General features: G+C 25.0%; 1 protein-coding gene across 6 annotated transcripts in view; it reads right to left on the bottom strand.

Moving 5' to 3' along the window:
* The window catches only part of LOC122504100, a 220,141-nt gene that overhangs the window by 18,186 nt on the left and 179,830 nt on the right, over positions 1-22,125 (bottom strand). For 5 of the 6 annotated variants that reach the window (XM_043615006.1, XM_043615014.1, XM_043615000.1 and 2 more), the window contains one exon: positions 14,017-14,073. The gene's annotated coding sequence lies outside the window, so the exon portion shown is untranslated. Of the gene's footprint in view, positions 1-14,016; positions 14,074-19,520; positions 20,067-22,125 lie in introns of those variants that run through there. The other variant, XM_043615043.1, reaches the window with a different exon arrangement.

The following is a 22,125-nucleotide window of genomic DNA, read 5'->3' as shown; positions in this document are numbered from 1 at the left end:
AAAAGCATTATTTCAAGTATATTTAACATTTTTATTTTTTACGCGAGTCATAAACAGTTAAAAACCATTTTTGCTCTTGCCTCCCCAAATATAAAGCATTTTCCTATATATTAAGAGAGAAAAAAATCGTACCCATATTTTGTCATAAATCATAATTTTTTCATGTTTGTATAAAATCACAATAAATTGAAATTTTTACGATATTACCTTGTTAATGCAGAATGGTTGCGGGAAAGGAAGAGGGGTTAAAAAAAGGAAACAAAAATGAATGACGATTTTGAAAATGAAAATAAATTTAGTAATTATTATGATATAAAATGCTTGTCAAAGAATGAACTTGTTGAAAGATCATGGACATGGAGAAAAACTGGTTTTTAATAAACTTTTCAAGCCGTCAAAGAGTCTTTTATAAGGGGATAAAAATCGTATCCCATCTGGTAATGTTCAAAAGACGTTGATGAGCTCATTTCTTGATACTCAACGGACATAAACGCCAATGGCCATAAAACGTAACTGCGCCTTTTTTCATTAGATCGTTTCTTTGAATTTTCCATATAGAAAAAATAAGAAATATTCCCCCATTGTCTTATCCATTGTATTCCATATTTTTCCCTGGCAGCAAATTAAAATTAACTAATTGAAAAAATAATTTTTCAAATATTTCTTTATAAGGGAGAAAAAATAATTCTGTAAAAATTTATTCCATGGATCGACTTTTATCATTAAACTTTGCTTTTCTATTTCCCTGATCTGATTTTTCTCTCATTTTATCAGCAAAATTTTCACTTTTTCCTTTTTTATTAGGGAAAATAACTTTAATTCTAAATTTTTGTATAAAATTCAATTATTTTCAAAATAATTTATAGTAACTTTTTATATTTTTCTTCAAAAAACAGGATTATTTTCCAAAATTTTAATAAGATTCTTTAAAATATAAATTTTTATAGAATGTAACGAAATTTACGATTATTTAAAAAGATTTCAAATAATTATTTTCGGGAATTCAATTATCTTGGAAGAAATTTTCAAAAGATTCAAAAAACTATTCAATTGTTTGAGAATGTTTCAATTCATTTTGGAAATTTAATTATTTAAAAAAAATGTTAACTAAAATATTTTAAATAACTAATTTTTTCAGAATTTCTACAGTTAATTATTCAAAAATTATATAATTTTATTAAATAAATAGTTAAATACTTATTGTTATTTGTTGCTCCACAGGAATTAAAATTTTTAAAATTTCAATTTTTACCTCCTGAAATAATTTAATTATTTCATAAAAAATGAACAAAATTTGATTAGGTATTTCTTCTTAAATTGAAATTAAATTTCTGAATGTAATTTACTTTAAATTAAATTTTTTCTTAATTTATTTTTTTGCAATCAGCAATAATTTATGAAAATATTTTTAATAAAAAATATTTCATTCATTTGAATCTTTAAAACTTGTTGACCATATTATTTCTGAAAATTACAACGTTAATTTTACCAAAATTGAAGGATTTGCTATATTTAGTCTTTTAGAATAGAAAAGAATTTCTAATGAATAATATTGAAAAGTTTAATAATTTTTAATTTAATATTATTAAAATTCTGCGTCAATTGTCCAAAATGTTTATTTTGAAATCTCTTAAAATTTAATTATGACTAAAAATTTGAATTTTTAAAATTTTTTTCGAAAATAATCAATTGAAATATTTTCAAATAATTTGAATTTCGTAAGATTTTCATTGAAAACAATTTTATATTTTTGAAAATTAAAAAAAAAATTTGTTAAATAATTCAGAATTCGAAGAATTTTATTCAAATCTCTAAACAAAATTTTTCTTCTTAAATATTTTAATTCAATATTCTGAAGGTAATTGAATTTTCGAAAATAATTTATTAATTAAAAAATGTGGAAAAATAGCAAATATCGCATAATTTGGTTCGAAATAATTTTTACGTTTTGTAAAATTTAAAAAATATTTTTCAAATAATTCAAGATTCAAAGACTTTTATTCAAAATTCTAATCAAAATTTGTTGTTTAGAATATTTTAATTGAATATTTAAAGATTTAAAGAATTTTAATTGAAAATTGTTTAAATAATTGAATTTTACACGATAAGAGAATAAAAATTGAAGTAATTATATCGAAAGCAGAGAAAATGTTAAATTTCTGTCTAAGAATCAAGGAAAAAGAAAATGAAATTTTTAATAATAATCCTGAAACTGTAAATTCGCAATTTTTACTGCATATTTACACGGACAGATAGACAGACAGACACACTTTATATGTGAGTTATGTATGATGCGATGTATAAAATATACATAAAAATATCCCTAAACATACGTTTGCATGGTCTATATCCATTCATAATGCGCCTCTTTAAAATAACTGGTATTTAGCATTTATTTCACTCATTTTTAAAAGTCCCACGGACGATAAAATGATTCCGGGGTGGTAATAAACGTTAGGCGACAGCTATGGGTGTATGAGTAATAAAAACAACATTCCCTCTCCCCCCCCCCCCCCCACCCTACCATTTTTTTCTGTTTATTAATAATGTAAACTTTTGCAAAAGAGGGATTCTTTATTCTGACTCATTATTATAACCGTTGTGGATGATAAAAATTCTTACTTGATTGTTTACTTGTCAAGAGATTTTTATCCTTTCCTGACAAATTGAATCCATTTTTTTTCTCTTTTCTTTCTTTCTTTCTTGTTTTCCATTTTTATTTTTTATTTTCTCTTCCCCGGGGGAAAATATTTGCTAACATTTTTTTTTCTCTCATAGAGAAAATGTTTGCAAAATATTATTTATTTTTTTTGTAAATAATTTTTAAATATTTTTAAGGTAAAAAAAAAAATTCAAGGACAAAAACAATACGAAAAATAATTTCTAGATTTTTTATTAGATTTGATATTTTTGCCGTTCTCTTGATAAATTTTCATGACTTTTCGCTGATTTCCCTGAGCAATTTTCCATTTTTATACTTTACCCTGACCCGTGGCATAATTCTACAGTTTCATTATTATTTCTCTCATTATTTTTCCATTATCATTGGCGTTGGTGAGTGGGGGAAATATCGCCTATGGGCAATAGGAATTTTCAAAGCGCGTATTTTAAACCGTGGAAAAATTGATTCCCCTCACTGCTATTATTAATTTTCCAATATAGAAGGTCAGCCGTACGTATTATATTCAAACGGTAGGCACACATAGAATCCTTATAAAGTGAAAGGGAGGGAATTTATATTCTACATATATGTGTGAGCGAAATCTTAGTCCATACAGAGAGTTTACCTCAAAAATTATTTACATATCTTCTCGACAAAGGTTCAACAGTAATATTTTATCACGTAATTCTTATTTATTATACACTTTTATATAGCTTTTAAACAAGAATTTACAATTTTATCGTTCCTTTTCTTTTTCACTTTTTGCATTTTGTTTAATAGTTTTTATATACACTGTTGGCTTTTATTGCAAATTTAATTGAAAAAAAAACTATTTATACTTTCACAAATTGAAGTCACCATAATTTGTTATTATCATCATTATTTGTGTAACTAATAATGTTGCAAATAGTCATTTTTTAGAATTAAAATTTGTAATTCTTCCTTTTTTTCTTGAATAGTTTGGAATTTATGATGGCGAATTTTTCTATTTAGCGGCAAATTTCATAATAAATGAAATTTCATAATGTAAAAAATTATATTCAGTGGAAAATTTATTCAGGAAAAATTTTTAATTTTTCATTTTCAATTTTCAATTAAATAAATATTTTCAAAAGTTCAATTAATTTAAAAAAAATTTAAATAACTTTTTCAGAATTTTTAATTAAAATTATAAAAAAATTCAAATTTTTTAAAATGACTTTTTGAATTCTTTTGAAATTCAATTATTTTTAATAAAATTTAAAGAAATTTCAATTACTTCAAAAAACTTCAAATACTTGCTTATAAAAATTCAATTATTTTTAGAAAATAGATCTGAATTATTTTAAAAATTAGATTTTCCAGAATTTAAAATTAAATTTTTCGAAACTTGATTTTCTTAAAAAAAATTGGAATTTAAATAATTTTAAAATTAACTAATTAGTAAGATTAATAATTTTAGATACAATTTGGACTATTTTATGCTGCATTTTACTCTGATATGAATACATTTGATTTTGACAATGTAAAATTTGATTGTTTACTAATTATTAGATTAAAATTCTCTGAAAATTCATTTTTTTTAAATTGAATTAAAATAACGTAATTTGTATGTAGGTAATAGGAATGTTTATTCAGTACAATTTACATTTGATCAAATTTTTGTTTGACAGAAATTTTATTTAACAAAATTTCTATTTAACCGAATTTTTATTAAAATAACAATTTTTTGAAATTAAACTTCTATTTAATCAAATTTTTATTAAACCAAATTTTTAATTAATTGCTTTATCACTCAAAAAAATTTCTACTTTGTCGAATTTTTTATGTTAAAATTATCGAAATACAAATGTTGTCAAACGAAATTTGAGTTAATTTGACAATTTAAAAAATAAAAAATCGGTTAAATGTCAGTTCGCAGATAAATATTTTGTTAAGAAGAAAATTTAGCTGAATAAAAATTATGATAGAATACAGATATGGATAAAAATATTAATAAAAGTTTTCGTAATTAGAATATTTCATTTTGAATTAACAATTAAATTAAATTATTAATTGAATTCAATTAATTTACAATTTATTTTCTTTCAACTTTAATAACTGAGAATATTAATTTTCAACTTTAGAGTTTCGATAAGTGATTTCGAAAACTTCTGCAGACTTTATTTCAAAAAGTTTTTTTTAAAACTTTTTTCTACAATATTTAATATTAATTTTAATATTATTTTCCAAAATATTAGCTATAATAAACTTTCTGCATTTTTGTCTATAATTATTTTTCTAAAAGTGTAATTCAACATAAATTGACCAACCATAAATTTAAATTCAATCGAAAATTTTCGCTGGCTTTCAGTCTCAATTTTTAAGGGATTATTCTGTAATTTTTACCACCCTTAATCGGTGGTTAAACAAAAATTTTCTTAAAATTTCAAACCAAATGATGGATAAATTCTAGAACATGAACAAAACTTTTTTCAATCGAAAATTTTCAGTTGCTTTCAGTTTCAAATTTTAAGGGATTCTTTTGAAATTTTTACCATCACATACAATCAATTGATAAAGAAAAATTTTCTTTAAAATTTCAAACCAAATTATCTCTTTTTACACTGATGGATAAATTTCATATGTTCTAATGAACAAAATCTTTCTCCCACATATGAATATTTTTAAAAATTACTAAGTTTAATAATAAAGAAACAAATTTAACATTTCCAATATTATCAAAATAAACTGTGAAGAAATAAATACTTGAACTATCAGAATTTTAGGGACATTTAGAACTTGCAAAAAAGCTTCAGAAAAATCAAAAAATGAGCAATAGCTCATGAAGCTTTTTGCAAATTCTTCTTATTCAAAATATATTCTCGAAAGTATGAAAAAAGAATTCTCATCTCCAGAAAATCAAGTTTAATATACAAGAGAACGATATCTGCAATAGCAGAGAAAACAAGGACTTCTTTATTACTTTTGAAATGATTGATTCTGATTCGATTGTTCGAAAAGAAATTGAACATATTTACAAGACGATATGAAACTTGTTTGTAAGTATTTAGGAGAGGATATAACGAAATTCAAAACGAACGAAATAGGATTTGCGATAGTTATAACCGAGTTATAACAGTGTCAGAATTCAATTATATGATTATATTTACGTCGATTGTAATCCCTTCTATATTCGCGTTTTCTGTCGAGCTGATTGTGTTCAAGCCGGATGGCGATATATACTACAGAGTTGTAATTGTGCAATCTTGAATGATGTGTATCGCCACAAATAATCGCATAGGAATCTTGGATGCAGCACCTACCTATGTATATACGTATACTTTCACGCGTTCGACGATTTTTAACCCTGGCTTGAGACTCACGATCGAGGATTCTGAATGTCTGTTCACTCTGTGTAAGTTTGTGTCAGTGTATATATTGCCATGAACTCACACACTATATACTTTGTTCACCTATATAGGTGCAGCAGCAGCAGCAGCAACTGCAACAGCACATAAAGGTGATCCTGTGAGAAGAGCATCGCAGCATCTATGTGCTCGATGAAAGGTCGATGGGCATTCGCAAAGTGCTTTCAGCAAGACGCTACATTCAGCACTTGCAATATTGTACGATATTTTTACAACATTCGATTGATTTCTAGCCCATTCCACTCAATCTACAATGTTTGCCTATTATCTTCACGGCATAAGTGTTTCAACTCTTATACACATTTTATACCAGTGATGATGATGATGTGAAATTGCATTTTGCAATATTTTACCAGAAAAAAAATTTATACAATACAATACAATATATATATATATATATATTGTATACTCTATTCTAATAAGTGAAATTTTAATTAAAATAATAGCGTTTTCTCGTGAAATTTAATAGCTTTTTATCAATTTTATTCCCAACTGATCACAAAGTTAATTATATTTTATTCGGAAAAATTATCAGAGACAATTGAAAATAAATATATGAAAAATTTATGTAATTACATTGACCGCATAATTCAATAATTCACATTTTATTTATTTATAACTTATATATATATATAGGTACATAATATAAATAAGTTGAATTAATACAGTGAATTTTCATTTGATAAAAAATTTCTACTTCATCGAATTTCTATCACGAGTTATATTCAGTTCAATGAATTTTTCTTTTGAGAACATTTTTATTTAACGGAATAATTTTTTCGTGTAGAAAAATTATATTCTGTTAAATAAAATTTTATGTTTAAGAATACGCATTTTTCACAGTCTGGCATAGAACTGAAGGATAAATATAATTTAAGATAATTTTCTCAAAATGTGAGAATTTGAAATTATTTTTTAAATTCTTGATAAATATTAATGTAACAATGAGAAAGTGAATGGTTTTTAATTTTCGTTTTTTTGAATCAAAGAAATGAAATGAAATTCATTTGAATCAAATGAACTTTATTTGAATCAAACAATACTCTTTGAACAGAATTAATAATATTTTAAGCAAAAGATTTACTTGCAAGTAAATCTTTTGTTTAAAATATTTTTTAATTCTGTTCAAAGTATGTATATTGTTTGATATTATGTATTTGATTCAATAAAAAAAATTCATTTTACCTAAACAATTTAGTCCAATTAAATAAAATTTAATTAAACCAATTTAAATTTAACTGCATTAAAAAGAATTCATGTGAATGAAATAATTTTTTTTGCAACTAATAAAATTTATCCGAATCAAATAAAACTCGTTTGAACAAAGATGAATTTATTTGAATCAAACAAAATTTACTGGTATATTAAATAAAAATCATTTTATTTTAATCAAAAATTTTATGAATCAAGTAAAAATTTATTTAAATAAAAAAAACTATTAGAATGAAATAAAATTTGTTTTTCGATTAAAAATCAGTTTATTTGAATCAAACAAAATTCATTGTAATATTATCGAAGAATCCTTTGATTTTAATCCAAATTTTTTAAGATCAAATAAATTTCGTTGATATCAAATAAAATTTATTTGAATAAAAAAAATTACTGGAATGAAATAAAATTCGTTTTTAGAATAAAAATAAATTTATTTGAATTAATCCAAATTTTTGAACAAAAATTCGTTTGAATATTAAATAAAAATTATTTGAATTAAATACAACTTTTGAGAAAAATGTAATAGTATCTAATCAAAATAAAATTCGTTGGAATCAAATAAAGTTTATTTTAATTAAAAACAAATTACACTGAAAAACAAATATTAATAATAATAATAATAATAATAATATTAATAATTATTTTAACATATTATAATAATATTAATGTTACTATTAATTATTAATATTTATTATAATTATAAACTTATAACTATTTGTTTGAAATAATCGATTACTTACTTTATTATAATCGATTGTCAAATAAATATTTCCTATTAGAATCAAAATACTTTTATTTAGGTCAATTAAATTGTATTTGAACCAATAATTACAGTATTTAAAGCAATTGCCATTTAATTGATTGAAATTAAAATGATTTGATTCAAGTAAATATTTATTTAATAACATACAAGTATAATCGTTTATTTGAATCAAATAAATTTTTTTTCAGTGTAGTATAAAAAAATTAATTAAATAAACTAAATTTACATTATATTGGTAAATATAGTTTATTTGAATAAAATAAACAAATTTTTCTCTCAGAGTGTAAATAATTATTTATTAACTTGAAAAAAAAATATACAAACAAAATTTTATATTCAGAAATTTAAATTTTGATGTGAACCAAATAAAAATTGATACAATATTAATTTAGCTTCTCTAAAATTTTTAAACAGAAGACTGTCAACTTTTTCAAGTTTTACACTCCTCAGGGTAATTTTAATTATACCTTTCTTTCGTGCAGTATTGTTTTGCTAAAAAATGTTATTTTTTTAATTAAAGTTTTAATTAAAAATTAAATTTTTAAAGTTAATTATAATTAATGAAAAAAATTTTGTTATTACATAGGTACAGTAAATTTTTAAAAAATTAATTTAAAAATTTTTAAAATCCACTACAAAAACAGTCGATTATAAAATTTAGGAGATATAAAAAGGGCGTTTATTGAATGCATGTACGCACATATATTACATAAAACGAACTATAGAAGAATTATGACTCGAGTGTCAACTACTGCTTTTTAACAACATGTTGTGTAATTGCAATAAGTCATGCATGCTACAGATTCCTCCGATAAAAGCTCTGGTAATAACTACATTTACAAAGATCAATGTCATGATTTGATTTTGTCATCAAGCAATATATTTTTTTCTGCCTCCCTTTATCTTGTTCATATTATACATAACGCTTATCTTGTAACTTCACGCATGTGGAGTATATGCGGTATAATACTTGTATATATACTCTTTTAAATCAAGAATTTATTTTTGGTAGAATAATTTGCAAATTAATTAAATTCGCAGTGCATAAAGCATAAAGTGGGTATTAAATTTCGTAATAAAATTTTCCTTCCTTTTTTTTCGCGTAATGGAGTATATTTTATGTTTATTTAGAGTCTTTCATGCTGAAAACATTTTTTACCACTCAGCAGTATGAAATTTGATGTCTGAATAAGCGAAAATATATATATTCCCAACGGAAGTTTGTAAAAATTTCAACAAAAAAAAAAAAGATTTTTTATTAAATTCAGCGAATTTTTTTTTTTTTTAATAGTTCATTGCAATTTTATAACATTTCGTCATGTATGTGTGGTTATTTTTTTTTTTGATGAATTTCACTTTGAAGTCGCGTCCTTGGAAGGACGTCCTCAAAAAGTGTTTTGTCAGAGAGTTACATTTTTTTTTCTTTTTTAACTTTGTTGTATATTCCTTATGCAAGCGCACTACTTTCAGAAGTAATACCCTAAATCCTCAATGTTCAAGAAGGGACAATTCAAGCACATAGTGGATTCTTCAAGCTCTCTTTATATATCCACTTTTAAGAGATAAAAACATCTCGCCAAGTCCGTTATATATAGGCAATTCGACAAATATTCTCAATAGAAGAAAAGAGATTGGTTATTTTCAAATAAAAAAAAAAGAAAATTACTACTCAATAAAATAAATTAAATCCATTCTCTCTTATTTGTTTGTTTGTTTTTTTCATTAAACTAAATTTAATTTGTTTCTCTTTCTTTCTGTTCGTAACAGTATTGAAAAAAATTATATCAGTTGTAAACAATTTACGGCAAGGTTGTAAAAAAAAGGTACACATTTCTTTCTGGAAAACATGAAATGAAAAATTAAAATCAGTTCGGAAATTAAAAATTGAATATCTTGGAAATAAATCAGTTTTCGTTTTGTTTTTTTTCCATTTCAATTTGAAATTATGATTGAAATTGAAAATCGACGCTTTTTGAAATTGTGTTATAATTGTAAAATGGTTGATTCTATTGGTCGTGAAATAAAAAGAAATATTTATAACTTGTTTTGATATTTGTTTTGTTTCGCAAAAAAATGAAAATAGACAATTTTTGATACAGTATGGAAATAAAAATATTTTAAACACTGAGCAATATTTCTGTCCAACAGGATATAAATTATTGATTTAAAAAGTATGGAATTTTATTTTTCAGAAATTGTATTCTTCTTTACAAATACATATTGATTTTTTCTATTTTTATTTTTTTAATGTTCCTAAAGTTTCAAAGGTTCAAATGAACAATAATATTTTTGTTACTTCTTTCAATTTGTATTTTATTATAAAAATTATTTTTTATCAAAAATGTCTCTAGAAAAATTAATTTTTTTCTTCAAATTCAAATTTTATTGCAATAATATTAAATATTAAAAAATAAGTATAATAAAGATTCTAAAGTTCTAATAATTATTTATTTTTATAAAAGTATTTTTTAATTAAGAAAAATTTATTAGAAGAACAAAGTTAAAAAATAAATTTTAAATTTCAAAAATATTTACATTTTGGAAATTTAAAACTTATTTATTTTGGATAAAAGTTTTTCATAATAATAAAATTTTACATTTAAAAATTATAAGTAGTTCATTATGGAAAAACTTCTATAAAAAAAATTGCAAATTGTATATATCAAGAATGAATTTCTTTATGGAAAAATAATAAATGGCTTTTAATAGAAAAGATATTTAATATAAAAATAATATCTATCGAACGTCTCTCTAGAGATTGCGGAGAAACCGCGCAATATTTTTCTTATCCTCAAGTCTTCTTATTCTCGAAAAAGCTTTTACCAAAATTATTCATTCAACATTTTAAATATGCTTTTATGTTCTCATCCTCTCAATCAAGGACGACTTTCAATATTAAAAATGTTTTTCTTATTGCTCAGTTTGACATTTGTCATAATACATATTTTTTTTATTCTTTACATAAAAATAAATAAATAAATAATAAATCCCTTTTCTTTATTTTAAAAAAGAAATAAAGTGAAAATTTTATTTCGTATATTTTTTTCCACTTTTATCAATTTTAATATATTTTCCTTGATACACCACATATTTATTTTTCATTTTACTTGTTTTTGTTTTCAAAGCGCAAGACATTTTAATAAAAAGTAATTAAGTTTTTTCCTTCCGAATATAAACATCTCGTTTTTATTTTAACTTGCTGGAGTTATATGCGGAATACGAATTTAATTTCCCTTTAAAAATTTATTTTTTCACTGAAAAGCATATCGTTTTAAAATGTTTATTTCTTTCTTTTCTTTCGTTTCAATTTCTTGAATATTTTTTCATTTTTTCCTTCAATTTTTCTTTTCACCTATATAGAACAAAGTGTGTCGTTTATAAAAAGAAAGAAAAATTCTTTATTTGTAGAATGTTTTTTTAATTATTAAAAAGTTACTTCCTGCTCTTATTTACAGGGGAGGGGGGATGGGACTTGAGAAAGAAAAAGAAGGAGAACTGATTATAAAATCTGTTCTTAACTATCTCTTGTCTACCCTTAAAAAGTTCTCTACATAACCGAATTGATACTTTATTACAGGTCACTGATCACATTCAAGTAGTCATTTCCTTAATCATTTTGCATATAAATTTAATATAAAAATGATGCTGAAAACCATATGCAAAATTCATGTTTATTGTGCAAACGAAATGAAATAATAAACGAGTTTTAATGACAAATACAATAATTAATTAAATCAGGAAAAGAAATACTTTTATAAATCAACAATCTCGAAAACTATTAATAATTAATTATTATATCTACTTTGTTAATTATTCACCTCTTCTGTATTAAGAAAATTAAATAAGAAATTTATAACGCAATACTTATAAACATAAAAATTATTCTCTTCTTTTACTATAATCTAACTAGAATTTAATCGTATTAATTAATTTTTAAAATTATATTAAAACAGTTTGTTTTGTACGTCAGTATTAATTAAATAAAAAAAAATAAATTCAATTTTTTTAAATTCTATTTTCTATTACAAAATGTTCAACTTTTTCTCTTATTCCAATAATACGTTCAAATTAGTTATTTTCAAATAATTTTTCCATATTTTTTAATATTTTCTACAAAACACGAATTTTTAAAAAATTCTTTCAAATATAAACTTTATTTTAAAAATTTTTACAAAATTTCAAATTGTTTGAAAATTATTGAAAAACTTAATATTTTCAGAATTTGTAAATTCAATTATTCGAAAATTGAATAATTATTTTCTAAACTTTTAAATTGAAAATCATCTTGAGTAATTTATTTTTAAAAATGATAAAAAAATTCTCTGAGAATTCAATTATTTTCTAAAATTCTTCTCTAAATCAATTGTTCAAAAGAAATAATTCAATTTTCAATAAAAATTATAAGTTTTCTTAGTTTTTTAAGTGTTTGTAAGTGAAAAAGAAAATTTAAGGTTTTGAATATTTTCAAAGAACAACAAAAAATAGAATTTTTGTATATAATTTCTATAAAAAAACTAAAACTGTTTTAGAGGGGGATTTTTTACTCTACTTATTATTCACATTATGAAAATCAAAATAAGTGTCACTTTATACCAAAAAAATGATATTTTCTCGTAACATGTGGGAAAAAATTGCATTTTTTGAAAATAGTCGAGAAAGTAATAGTATCCGAAGCTTGATTGTATCAATTATAAACTATAATATACATAATAATAAAATATAGATAGAAAAACATTTTAAAAAGTTGTAATTTTTAATTTAAAAAAATAAAAAAATTTCATGGAAAAAATAAATTACAGTTTATACATCTTTTATAATATTCTAAGAATCTATTGAATTTATAATCAAATTCTTTCTATATACATACAGGCGGAATGGAATATCCAAGGGAAAAAATATGCGCTTCGATCCCCCTCAAGAAAAAAAAATAGCATCGATAAGGGATTTTAAATATTTGATTTATAATATAAAAATAAAAAAGAAAAGAAAAATAATAAAAGGAAAAAGAAAAACGTGCGTAATTGAAGATTTAATTATGCTCACGGTAAAAAGACGATATTGTGTGTATAGGAAAAGGATGTTCAGAACCAGGATCGTTTTCTCGTTTAACACCCCGACGGTAAAAGAGGGATAGAGAGAGATAGAGAGATAGAGAGAACACCTATAGGGACTATGGAGATTGCTCGTCCAAGAATGCAGTAATCAACATTCCCTCCGCAAACTTTGGTTTGCTATCTTGATAGTGCACTAGTAATAGTATACCCAAGTATCCCACCCGAAACTCCTTCCCTTTTGAGTTTCTGTTTCGAGTGTCGACAGAGGGAGAACCCTCTTTCGCTATTTATCACTTCGCAAAAGGAAAAACCAAAATTTATATTATTCACCTTTAAATCCGCAAAACTTTCAACACTTCCTCTCTTTCTCTCTCCTCTATACATATACCTGCAGTTTGAAAAAAAAGCGCGAGCGCAATCTAATCGAAACCGCAAGAATCTTTTCCCACAGAATGAAACCATCCATAGCGCAATATTATTGTAAAAGAAAAATCGTAAATGTTCAATTAAAAGAGAATCATTTCATTTGATTAAAAAACTTTTATATTCAATTTAATTCCATTAAAACTTTATATTCAAATTAAATTAAAAAGTAAAATTAAATTTTCAAGTTTTTATACTATTCAAGTTTTTTTTTACTATATTTGCATAAAAATATTCATCATTTTTTTATTTTAACGCAGAAAGTGTATTAAATTTTATTACACACACAAAAAATTGTACACAAAAACCGATTACTTTATGATTCTCTTTTTTTGACCCCCTCGATTTTTGCATACTAATTAATATATAATCATAAAAAAAATGTCCAAGTCTCCAAATTACGGGACATATTTTCATTTTATAATATCATAATATGTATGAAGAGTTTGTACATTTCGTCTATATAATGATCATAAAATTACTCATAAGTAATTAAAGTTTAATTAAACTCACCTAGCGGTGGCTTTCGGGAATGAGACTCCATCAGATTTATTCATAGAACGTTAGAGTCTGAAATTAAAAAAGAAAGCCATTAAAGCAGAGTGCAAATACAGATAATTTACTAGTAATTATAAATTACGAAACACTCATCAAAATTATTTAAATTTTCATTTTCTTTTATATATATCATCATTTTTAATAAATAAATTTATAATCATATTTATAATTTAAAATCGCATCAAAAATAATTTTAGTCGAGAAAATATTGGGGTGAGGAAGAGGGAAAAAGGAAATAGGAAAATGAAAAGAAAAAATGAAAACTCTTTAAAATGAAGCAAACAGAAAGAGTAGAAAATAAAAGGAAGAAATTTAATGTAAAAGAAGGAAGAGAATAGTATAAATGAAAAAAGATTTTCTTAAAACAAAAAGAGCGAAAAATTTAAAAGAGCAAGAGAAAAATGTAGAGAAAAATGTAGAGAAAAAATGTAAAGAATTATTAAAAAAACAGAAAAATTTCATATAAAAATAATTATAACAAAAAATTACAATTATTTATTTATTTTGAAAATTAACGGGACAGGTCTTTTTTTATTATAAAAAGTAAAATAAAAAAATGGATAGAAGGGGAAAAATTATTTCAAACAAAAAAATAAGAAAACATAAAAAAGGCTTTTGGAACACAAAAAATTGCATAAAAGCCAACAAATTACAAAAAAAAAAAAAATGAAGAGTAAAAAGTAAATGAAAGAACTTTGTTAAACAAAAAAGAACAATAAAAAATTAAAAGAAAGAAAAATAAAATAAAAAATTAATGTAACAAAACTAACATAAAAGCATAAGAAGATAAAAGAAAAACAAGAAAAGAAATAATTAAAAAACAAATAAATTAATTAATTATTTTAAAATAAGTGGAAGAAATTATTGTATAGTAAAATAAACTAAAATAATAGAGAAAAACTGAAAATTAAGAGCAAAAAATAAAGAATAAAAAACACAAGAAAATAAAAATTAATAATTAAAGAAAAATAAACTTTTTTAAATTAAAAATTAAAAAAAGCAGAAAAAACAGAAAATTAAAAAAGTAAATAAAAAATTTTCATAAAAAAGAGAAAGAAATAAACAAAATTATTTTAAAAATTACAAAAATATAAGTACAAAAAATGAAAAATTGAAAATAATAAAGATAGAAAAAGACAAATAAGTTGACAACTTTTAAAAACTGAAATAAAAAGAACAAAAAAAAAACAAAATTGAAGAACAAAAAAAACGGAAAATGTGAAAAATAAAAGTAGAAAAAAACAAAACAAAATGTAAAAAAGTGGAAAAAACAAGAAAATGAAAACAAAAAAAGGAGAAATAAAAACCAAAATAAAAAGAAGTAAAAAAAAATAAAAATAAGAAAATAAAAAAAGTGAAAATAATAAAAAAACAAGAAAGTCAAAAAAGAAAAAGTGGAAATAAAAAACATGAAAATAAAAAGAAGTAAAGATAAATAAAAAAATTGGACAAGTGCGAGTTGTACTCGCACTGCAATGGCGGGTTCCGTACACAAATATTAAAACAATTGCAACATTTATCGGTAATTGATAAAATTAAAATAGCAATTAAAAAAATATATTAAAATCATTTGATAAGAAGAAATAACTAAAAAAAATTAAAGTATTGTATATATCTAATATTGTAAACAATAATAAGCAGAGGAACAAAATTTTCAAAATTATAGTTCCTCTGCTTATTATTGTTTACAATATTAGATATACAATACTTTAATTTTTTTTAGTTATTTTTTTTATCAAATGATTTTAATATATTTTTTTAATTGTTTATTTTAATTCTATCAATTACCGATAAATGTTGCAAGTGTTGTTTTAATATTTGTGTACGGAACCCGCCATTGCAGTGCGAGTACAACTCGCACTTGTCCAATTTTTTTTTTTTTTAGTTAAGAAATTAAAGTCAGAAAACAATCTCTCATTTATTCTCTTAAAATTTCACTCTCTTTTCCTTAAAATATTTAATGCCACGTGTTTAAACTAAAAAAAATTAAAAAAAATTTTTTTTTTTTGAAAAAAAAAGTAAAAAAAAATTTTTTTTGATTTTTTTTTCAAAAAGTTTCTTAAATAAATTTTTTGTCGTCAGACTGTAATAATACACTAGGATACCAATTTTCAGCTCATTAGGTCAAATAATGTAAAAGTTAGGAAAAAAAAATTTTTTTTTTTAAATTTTTTAGTTATTCCTTGACAACGCTATGGCCATCATTACATATCAAGTTCTCTATATTTTTCCTGTAATATTCGAGTAAAAATACACCAGCATGCAAAATTTCAGCTCTCCATGTCGAATAGTTTAGAAGTTAAGGGGGGGGGAATGGTCACTTTTTATGCATTTTTGGCCAAAAATCTTGTTATTTCCTTGACAACGCTATGCCCATCACGTCCAATCACATTCGCTATATTTTTCCTGTAATCTACGAGTGAAAATACATATCTGGACCAAATTTGAGCTCTTTAGGTCAAATAGTTTAGCCGCTAGGGGGGGGGGGACACGATTTGGCTACGGACAACAGAGTCTCACCAATAGGGTTCCGCCGATACACCGTAGGTGTACGGAACCCTAAAAAGGAAATAAAAACAAAAAAGGGAAGTAAAAAATAAGAAAATTAAAAAAATTAAACTTTAAACGAATAAAAAAGTAAAAATATTAAAAGAACATCAAAAAAAGAAAAAGTAGAAATAAAGAATAAGAAAATCAAAAAGGAAAAATTAGAAAAAAACAAGAAAATAAGAAAAGTAAAAGGAATAAAAGATGAGAAAATATAAAAAAGTAAAAATACTAAAAATCAAGAAAATAAAAAACGGAAAAGTAAACAAAAAAGAAGAAGAAACAGAAAAAAACATGGAAATAAACAAATAGAAGACAAAATTTTTAAAGAAGCAGATAAAGTAAAAATGAATAATTAAATTTCTATAGATATCAATTGAACTAAAAAGTGAAGAATTCAAAAAAAAGAAACTCTGAAGGAATAAGAAAAGCATTTTTAGGGAGAAAAGATTAAAAGCCATGATATGACAGAAAATATTGTCCGCTAAAGAGTCAAAATGGAGTCAAAATGGAGTCAAAATATAGCCATAAATCATAATGTCAATATATCAGTATACAATTTTTCCACGATATTTATGGTGGAGAGTTATGACTATTTTGTGTATTAAGAAGCGACTTAATATTTTGATGAACAAAAGTTTTCCCGATCTTTCATGATTCACATTCTCCGACGGTCCACGAGGCTTTTGTCCTCTCCCTCTATTTTTTTTCATCTACTCAAGACCCTTGGGTCTCTCTTCCATAGGTGAATTCAAAGCACAAAGAGCACGCGATGGTTTCTCTCTGGCGCTGCCTTAAGATTCACGTACAAAGTGCATACACACACAGACACAGACACACGACACACGTGTGTTGACCTGCCACTCTGCTTTTTATATGCTGTATAAAATTTTTTTTCTCCACGTACATAGGCGCCCCTAAATAAGGTTTCGTTATAGATCCTAATTCGGGATTTAACTCCATTCGTCTATTGCCTGACCTTTCAGCGACGTTAATTTTTCTATATCAACTACGTCATCTAGGGGTAGAAGAAAAAGAAGAAAAAGAAGAAGGGAAAATATTATATACAGGTTTCCAACAGACAATAGGGTTATTTGAATGGGTGCGATTTCAAAGATGGGAAGAAGCAAGGAATCTATTATTTCTCTCATGTGGCATAAATACATATATATATATATATATGAAGACATCGAGAGTTGAGGAGAGAGATGAAATTGCCCGGAAATCGGATCTTTTAGCTGGCAAATAAAATTAAAGGGATATTAAGACCGCTTTATACCTTTATAAATACGTGTATATTCTGTATATTCAAATAATAAAATATTTATCCTCAGGGTGAAAGTCGAATTTTGTTTCCTATCTTATTTTCACAACACAAAAATAGAAAAATTTACTTCTTATTAATTCATTCATTTATTAAAGTTTAGTTAATTTATTAACTATAGTTTAATTAATTTACTTACTTGTAGTTAATTTTAGTCAATTTTAGTTCAATTATTTCACTAATTAAATATATATTATAATATATTACAACTCAGGAAAAAATTCTTTGATTAATATTAAAAATTCCACTAGAGAAATTCCACTAAAATATAATGAATTCTATTAAAGAATAAAAAAATTCTATTTTATTCATAAAAAGTAGTATTTCTAAAATTTATTTCAGTAATAATTGCTTATGAATAGAAAATTGTATTTAGGGGGCTACGTTGTTTTAGTAATTAAGTCATTTTGATATACTAAAAATATGTATGAAAATTAGTGGAAAAATAAATATGAAAAAAAAAAAATAAAAAAAATCTATGGGAAACAAGTAGTAAAAGAATTATTATATTGAAAAAAATAGTAAAAAGTCTATGGGAAAAATAGGGAAAAGGTATATCTATGAAAAAAATAATGTAAACAAAAAATAGAAATCAACCATAATATATGCAAAATAGAGAATGTTTCATCTTTACCTCTTGACACGTTCGTGAAAACATTGATACATAGAAAGATTGCGTGACAGAAACTATTCATTTCAGTATATAACATAAATGTGACTTTGCAAATATGATAATTTGTTTAGAGACATCGTCTTCACTCGCACTATATACACATATATATATATACATATTCAAATACATTGAAAAGGAAAATAGAGAGCACGCGATTTCGTGGTTGAATGTGTCACGCGATACTCATTTAGAGAAAGCGTCGTAATTGCTCATGTCAATTATTTGTGCACGAGTCAACTCTAAGGCGACGAGAATGATACTTGGCAAAAGGGGGAGGGAGAGAGAGAGAGAGAGAGAGAGTGAGACAGATTCACGTTGATTGTCATTAGCTTCGTTACACAATATTGGATAAAAGCACAGATTTCATCTTCTAACAATTTCTCCAATTTGTTACAAATTTTTTTCTTTAATTATTATTTTCAACAATTTTTGTTTCGTTGTATTTTTATTGTCATATTAATTGGAACCACCATTATTTGCAAGTTTTTTTTTGGGAGAAATTCACTCCGTAATTGTCATTTAAGGTAGTTTTATTTGTCATTTGCAAAATGTCAAACATTTTTTTTTTGTTTCGGATAACTCACAATAGAATTCGGGAAAAATTTCCCAAGGTTTAAAATTTGTTGAAATTGTGAAATAAATGTTTATAAAATATCTAGGGAGATTTGAACCTTTGTCTTTTATTTGATAAGTGTCTTAATGCTCGCGGCTATCATCCACTAAATTTGAAAAAATTTGACAGAATTTGTACGTAATTGAATTTTTAAATAGCAAATTTCTTAAAGCGAAAAAGTTTATGCTTAAAATGTGGTAAATAAAAATTTGAGATATAAAAATTGTTTGAAGCAAATAATAAAATCTTTCTCACCAGTGTCAATAATAATTAAAAACATATATATCCATTGACGCACTTACTTCTCGTAACTACCGCAACTGATTCCAACTTTTTTGCGGAAGTGTTCCAGAAACACAGAATATAATTCTTCTTCTTTTTCTGCTAATCCAACAAGCGCATACATATACAATAAAACAACACTCAACTTTTTTTCCCCCCCAACATTTGCGATCAAGTTTTCCAACTAAAAAAGAAAGCGTATATAACCTACTCTGCTATTGACTGAACCCGTATATACATCGGAAGCGTGACATCAAGACAAGGAAGCAATTCCGTAAATACGCACGTCCTATAGAAATCGATTACAGTTAGAGCAAAAGTAAAGACGTTATGTTGTGTGTATGTCTCCATACGAGGTCGACGTACGACAAGAGTAAAACTTGCGTGACTAAAAAATTGTCTACACTCCTTTAACTCTAACCTTTTTGATATGTAAATGATCACAAAAGTCAAACCTATCGCACATCAATATATGTATATTTAAACGATTTCTTCTGAAATTGCAAAATATTTTCTCGAAAAAGTCTTTCCACTATATACACACACATAGCACCAAAGAGACTAAAAATCGAAGGCAAAAAAAAGAAAACGAAGAGCGTAAACCTATTTGGTCCTGAAACGACGCGACGTCCCAGGGGACTGATGAGAGGCAAACCCCGGGCCCTCCCAGACTGAAATTCCAGGTGCCTATTTCTAGAATGGACGGATCGTTTTATCGTGTCCGACGTTTTTGTGTTTGCTCACTTGGAATCGCGCCAATTTCTCCGTCAGACACCGACCAACTTATATCTATCTATCTCTCTTCCTCTTTCTCTCTCCCCACGTCTATACGCATTATTCACATGCATATTTTACCGAAGCATTAGGATACACATGTGCATGTTTAACAAAAGCCTTCGGTGTAAAGTGGAAGCACTTTAAAAAAAAACCTGCCCCGCCCTTAGAGTTTACTTTTTTTCCCCCAAAAAAAAGAAAAAAAAAATTTTCATATGTTCACACGTATATATGATAATTACCCCCATATACAGAAATTTCGTGGTGCGATGAGCAATTTCAAGATAATGAGAAGCGAACATCGATGTATTCATTCGAAATTAATGGGGCCGCTCTGTTGATTGAACATCCAATATTTCGAAACACCTTTCTAAACAATTCCCCCAAAATTGACAGTTGATTAATTGCAACAATTTTCTGGCTACTTTGACAGGCTATTTATCATAATATACAATCTTTCGAGATTTTTTTCTCTTTATTCACGATTTGTACAACTTTATAAATCTTGATTTTTTCCATCATAAAAAAAGGTAATCTTTCCTCACCTCTCCTACAGCGTCATCATGATGACATACATAAAAAAAGCCAAGTGCATATGTCTCCTCATACCAAAGAGTTTTTCCCATTTTTGTGTTCCATCAAGCGTTAATCGATCGTCATACCAGATTTCAAATCGAACGCTCTACGCTGTACAAGAGGAGAAAAGAGAAAAAAAAGGAACACACGTCGTATATAGTTGGAGAAGAAGATAGCTATGGATAGATAGATGGAAAAAGGAGAGGAGCATATACAAGACTAAATGATAAAAAAAAGTGAGAGAGAGTTGTATATAGGCAATCCGCTAAACTCTAGGTATGGTCGTTAATGCACCAACCAACGGTGAACTGAAAACCGGAGATAATCGTAAAAGTGATACTATTGTAGGCTTTTAGTGAATGAGGCGTTTAATGCATCTCCATAAACGCATGAAACTGCTATTAGTGGTCAACATTTTCAACTTTTATAACAACATCATGTAATTCATTTCTGTCATCATCATCAGCATCATCATCACTGATTTCTAAATCTCTACTTGCGCCATATTTCACTTCTGCAATTTTATTATTTACTTTTTTGCTCCTTTTTCAGAAAGGAAAATTTGTGGTAACACAAATTTTTCTTTCTGAAAAAGGAGCAAGTACAAAAAAGATAAAAGAGTATGACTAAAATGACTAAAAGGGTAAAAAGAGAAAAAAGGACTTTTAAAAAATAACAATTGAAGCAATTCCGAAAATCGACTTTTCTTCTCTTTTATGTCAAAGCCGACGAATCTGAGAATGTTAGCCGCACGAAATTGAATCATTTCCGAATGTTGAAATTTTTTGATACAGTGATGTTCTGTATCGACAGGAATTTCTATATTTCTTGACATTTTTCTCTTCTGTAGTCAACCTGCATTATTTGGTTACACATCACGAATATCCATTAGGTGCAGTAATTCTTTTTGTGGTCAAATACTTTTACTGGATGACAATCAAAAATAGCAATGAGACAATTTTCCATCACTGTCGTTATACATTCTGCTTTTTTCAATGGAACTTTCTGGAATAAACGAGTTGTTGACTTAAATTATTCTGGATCTTGAAGTAGAATTTGTAGAAATCAGACAATTTATAGCCAAATTTTTGAAAACTAAATGAATAAATTCAGAGGATGTGGAACAAGAGGCAAAATTTAGAGAAGTAGACAGAAGAAGCATTAATTTGAGGAATAAGTAAGCTGTCACAAATTGTGGATCTTTAGAGAGAATTTTGAGTATTAAAATAAATTTTTGTGGAATGAAGAAATTTAGATGATGTGGAAGCAACAAGA

Source organism: Leptopilina heterotoma, unplaced genomic scaffold, assembly GCF_015476425.1.
Source record: "Leptopilina heterotoma isolate Lh14 unplaced genomic scaffold, ASM1547642v1 Lhet_11, whole genome shotgun sequence".
Taxonomy (NCBI): Eukaryota; Metazoa; Arthropoda; class Insecta; order Hymenoptera; family Figitidae; genus Leptopilina; species Leptopilina heterotoma.
This window is presented reverse-complemented; position numbering and strand designations above follow the sequence as displayed.